This window comes from Spinacia oleracea, chromosome 4 (assembly GCF_020520425.1).
Source record: "Spinacia oleracea cultivar Varoflay chromosome 4, BTI_SOV_V1, whole genome shotgun sequence".
Classification (NCBI taxonomy): domain Eukaryota; kingdom Viridiplantae; phylum Streptophyta; class Magnoliopsida; order Caryophyllales; family Amaranthaceae; genus Spinacia; species Spinacia oleracea.
The window spans coordinates 51,618,284-51,624,078 of record NC_079490.1 but is presented as its reverse complement, the minus strand read 5'-3'; positions in this window follow the sequence as shown (position 1 = coordinate 51,624,078).

The following is a 5,795-nucleotide window of genomic DNA, read 5'->3' as shown; positions in this document are numbered from 1 at the left end:
CTTCGGCCCCGATCTGCTCAGCCAACTCCCTAGCCTCACGACTGTACTGAAGGTACAGTTGCTTGACCTCCACCAGCTCGGCGAAGAGCTGCCCAGCCTTCTGGTCCAAAATAGGGATATCACGAGCATAAGCCTCCTGATATCTCCTCAGTTGTCTCTCCTCAACCGAGCTACACTCGGAAGAGAACGAGGACCAGAAAACAGCCTAGGGAAAGAAGAAAAAGATGAGGAAAAGTAGATGAGAAAAAGATGAGAAAGAACAAACGAAACTCAAAAAATTGAAAATCCAACACTTACCTCATTCAGATAGTATTGAGCCATCATAGCTGGGTTCCTCTCCTCAGCTCCAGGAACCCTCCACTGCGGGTTGGCCCGAAGAAGATTCTCCCGTGCAGCTTCGGGTCCCACCAAAGATCCCACATGAGCCATGGGGTTCTCCCCCAAAACCGGAGCTCTAGCATAGCGAGCCATCGCCTCCCTTACCTCCTCGGGGATCCTTTTCAGCGGAACATCCGAGCAAGGGTCAGCGTGGATCAGTCTATCCAGGGCCGAGGTCGAAGTAGAGCCCAAGGTCGAGTGGCGCCTCTTCCTCGTCAGACCCTGTTCGGGTTGCTCCTCCTCAGCAGAGGGGACCTCCTTCTCAGCTTCGGGAACCTCCATGTGAGCTTCGGTGAGATCCACCATCTCCTTATCTGGACTTTTCTCCCTTTCGAGAGAAACGTCAGCAGATTCCTCCTTCTGCTCGGCCACAGTAGGGACATCCGAGCCAGGAACAAGGTCGGCTTCAATCGCCTCCATCACCTTGGTTATATCCTGGATCTCGATCCCTAAAGCAGCAGCCGGCTTCAGCGGAGAGGGGATGGTATCTTCCTCAACCAACGGTTGGTCCACGGGCGGCAGTTCCGCAACCACCACACTCTTCAACTTCTGCCCTGGCAAGGGCATGAAGTGAAGGAGATTCTTGGGAGGAGGCATGACTTCCGAAACCGCTTCCTACAGGGCAAACGCTCAAAGGTCAGTTTCAGAAAAGGAGAGAACGAACTACGAAAAAAAGGAGCTCCAAGTCAGAACAAATACCTTCTCCGAAGACTGAGAAGCTTTCGCTTTCTTCGGATGCGCAGAAGGCCTCAAAAGAGTGCTGCCCTTCCTTTTGCGCTGATCCTAAACAGAGGAGACCAAGGGTCAATAAATGTAAAAGAAGACAAAGGAAGGAATAAAGATAAAACCGTGAAGTACCCGGTTCCTAGATAAAGAGATATCTATCCGAGCCGGAGATGAAACCGAAGGAACTGAAGGAAATAATGCCCTTGGTCCAAGTATGCATTCTATGTTAAGTCTAATAAATGCGGTTCAGTATTAATTAACAAGTTAATAATTCAGTGAGATCAAGTGAGCTGAATGCCTAGCTAGAGGCCGCTTCAGTTCAAGTGGAATTAATGATATTAATCCACAGCTTACTCTTGACTGAACCCGTAGGGTCACACAAATAGTACGTAAACGGATCAAGTATTTAATGGCATTAAATACTCCATCTATGAATATTCGGAACCGACGGATCTTGGTTTCAGTGGGAGCTAAGATCGTCACAGGCAAGAAATGAATACTCCGGAAACGATGATATTGCCGGAAACGGAAATATGGATCGTATCGGAAATATAAATACTATCCAAGTCGTAGATGTTGCCGGAAACGGAAACATGGTACGTATCGGAAAATATTATCGGAAATGGAAATATTGCCAGAATCGGAAATATTGCCGGAAACGGAAATATTGTCAGAATCGGAAATATTGCCGGAATCGGAAAATAATTCCGGAAACGGAAATATTAAATATTTGTTCGAAACGGAAATTAATTCCGGAATCGGAAATATTAAATATTGTTCGTATCGGAAATGAATTCCGGAATCGGAAAATTTAATCGGAAGCGCATCGTACGAATAAGCATCGGACGAGGCCTGCCGGACGAGGCCCAGCACGAAGCCAGGCCATCGCCCAGCAAGCCAAGCGCGCCGCACAAACAGCCACGCCAGGCCCAGCGCAAGGCCAGGCCCAGCAGGCTGCGCAGCGCGCACAGCGCGCGCGGGCGCTGTGTGGGCTGCTGCTCGTGCGCACGCATGGGCGGCCCATCGTGGCTGCCGTGCGTGTGTGTGCAAGTGTTTGTGTTCGTGCACGTTTCCTAAAACATGCAGAGTTCGGTTAATGATTAAATTCCTAATTCTATTTGATAAATTAATTAAATTAGAGTTCTTGTAGGATTCTAGGTTTAATTAATTTGTATCTGAATAGGATTTCGATTCCCTTTCCATACCCCTATAAATATGAGGCTAGGGCTCACAATTTATGACGAGTTTCAAAGTATTCAAAAGTGAGTTTTTGAGAGAAAATTAAAACACACATCTTGCTCATAAAGTGCCGAAATTTTCTAGTACCTTAAGGGCGATTCTAGTTGGTCAATCTTAAGGCGGATCCGGACGTGCTGTGGACTATCTACGGAGGGACGACACTTGGAGTCCTAAAGACTTGTTCTTGTTCGGTTCGGGCGCAGCTAGGGAGGGCACGCAACAAAGAGTATGCATCTAAATTATGCTATATGATTATGTGTAAATAATATGTTGTCCTGGGTTAATGGTTGTTTCCGCATGATCTATGTAATATCATATGTATCATAACCTAACAGTGGTATCACGAGCCCCTTATTATTTTCATAATCTAAATTGCATGAACATGGTTAAATATTACAAATTTGCAAGAATTAAAAGGGGTGATTAATTTTCGTAATTGTTAATTAATTGCAAATTGCGTTTATTTAATTATACGTACGCAGTTTTTCGGCAGTTTCTTCGTTACTCATCCGAATTGAGTGATTTTTGTGTCAATTCCGCATGTAAAAGGCATTCTAAAATTTTGACAAAAATAGTATTTTTCAGCCGAACCCAGAATTCTCAAATTCGAAGCCTAACTATGACTTTTCGAAGGTTTTAGTTTTTCGAATGCAAAATTTCGTAAATTTAAGATGTTAAATTAAATATTTGCGATTCTTGTTGATAAATCTTGAATTTTTGATTGACCTACTGAATATGTTTAACAAATTTGAATGCCTAGTCTTGTTAATTATGCAATCTAATTTGTAATTATGATTAATTTGTTGAAAATTAGAATAATTTAGAATTAATTTGATTTTCATAATTAATTGTAATTTAATTAGAAACCTATGATTAAAAACCACCATAAAAATTGTAAATTTATGATAAATTTTAAATTTTTATGACCTAGACTTGAATCCATAACAATCGGAAATCAATTGGATAATAAATTTTCGATTTTTCGCCCTAAAATTATGAAATTAATATTATTTATTAATTTGTCATTAATTTTAAATATAAATTTTAAATTTTTATGCGATTCGTTCATAAAACTTGCACGCACGAAGCAATGGACGCTTCGTGTTACCCTTAAGGGGTGTTGTATAATGCGGGCATGCGACGACGAGCAAGGGAGCTCGTCGCCCGTGCGGCACGAATGCAATGAGCAAGGACGTAGTGCACGAGCACAAGGCAGCAGCCCTGCCTTGTGTCGTGTGCCACGAGCAATGGACGAATGGGCATGGGCGAAGGGTGAGCCAAGGCAGTCGCGTGTGGGCAGCAAGCGAGCTGCGCCACAACGCGCGCTGCCTCGCACAAGAGCGCGCAGCCTCGCGCGCAGCGAGCGCAAGCTCGCGTGCCACGAGCGCTGCGCCCAGCATTGCTCGCGCGCACAGCGAGCGATGTCGTGCGCCCAGCGAGCGATGGCTCGCGCGCACAGCGAGCCATGTCGCGCGCCCAGCGAGCGATGGCTCGCGCGCCCAGCGAGCGATGTCGCGCGCCCAGCGAGCGATGGCTCGCGCGCCCAGCGAGCGATGTCGCGCGCCCAGCGAGCGATGGCTCGCGCGCCCAGCGAGCGATGTCGCGCGCCCAGCGAGCGATGTCGCGCGCGCACTGCGAGCGATAGCTCGCGTGCGATGAGCGCTGGCGCGCGCGGCGAGCACCTATGCGTGCGGAGGCTTGCGATGGGGATGCAGCAGCTATGCGACGAGCGCATGAGCTGCGCGCACATGGCCAGCAATGGCTGTGTGCGTGCGGCCCATGGGCGTGCAATGCGTAGGGTGTTTGCGTTACGATTAGATCGTTTTGAATGTTTAATTTGAAAATTCCAGTTCACGTAATTTTAATTAATTTTAAAATTAATAATTTAAATTATTTTCTTGGATTTTAATTTTGAATATTGTAATTATAATAAATTTTATTTATTCTAATTATTTTACTAAAATTAAAATCATGAATTAATTTAAATACGACTGAAATTAAATTAAACTTTTTGGATTCAATTATAAGTTTATATGAGCTTTAAATTTTAATTAAATTTGTATGTTTCCGGTTAGACTAGAAATACATTTTTATGTTTAAAATTAGTAAAGCATATGAATTTATTGGTTTAAGTGGGAGCGTATTTTAGTCATAAACTCTTGATTAGGTCTACAAATCCTTAAGGTTAAAACAACTTGATTAGAATTAATAAGGACTGAATAATTGGTAGATTATTGGTGCCCTTGATTAATTGCTGCAAATGTTTACGTGATGCATAATGTGTTTTACTAACCAGCTATGTGGGCCATTCATGATAATGAATGGGTGAATGGTATATATTGTATATGTACTGTTTTGCAGGTTATGAAGTGACTAGTATGGCCCAAATAGGATAGAAAATATGGTCTGCGTACCATTAATTTGAATGTAATTGGTCTAAAGTACCAAAGTTATTTTTCAATTCAAATATGGTCTGCGAACCATCAAATAGTTGTAATTAGTTATAGCTTATCCTATTTGAAGAAAATGGTGCCTCCCACGGAGAGTTTCAAGACGGACTTTGAAGTCAAAGCTTCAAGATGAAGTCGGGCCATACTAGATCACAAATATCTTATGCATGTTTTAAGTTATTTATTGTTTTAAATATGTCTTAAAATGCATGAGATCAAATGCTTGATTATGTTGCATGATTAAGGATTTTAGTTCACTTAAAATCTAACCAACATAGTAAGAGCCTTAAGTTCCAAACTTAAAAATTGAGTTAAAAGGTGCCATGCCAAAATATACACTTGCTTGGATATCCTTTACATCAATCTAGTAATAGTTTTCGCTCAGCGAGGTGTTACTTATTGGTCCTAAAGGGGCAAGGTACACAAATAATTGTGAGTACATGTTAGTTTTGGTGAAACTCAACGATATAAGTAAGGAGTCCTTTTATGTCGTGGCAAATTCGATAGGTTTACCTAATAAGTTCTTAGACGTACCTATCAACCAAGAATAGTTTCTAGACTATTAGCAAAAGGCTTTTGCTTACCTAAGATGTTCTAGGATTAAGTCGACAAACTGTGCTTAGTTCTTCAATGATTTTAGGATCTTGGAATCATTTTATTCACACCTGCCGGAACACATAATTTGAATAAAATGCTTAATAAACATTGAATTATGCATGTATGCTAGAATTTAAGTTTATTAAGAGAAACTGTGAATGGTTATTTATTTGTTTATTCTTTTCAATTGTAGTTTTAATATGGCAAACAACAATCAAAACATCATCATGGGTTCTGAGCTTATGGTCAAGCTGAACCTGACAAATTTTCTTGAATGGGAAGCTAAGCTAGTTGAAATAGTCAAACTCAATGGACTTGAGTATGTACTGTCACATCCCATGCCAAGCTACTATGCCAGAGACATGACCCCTGAGAGATTTTACGCCTGGGATGCGGATCTCAAAA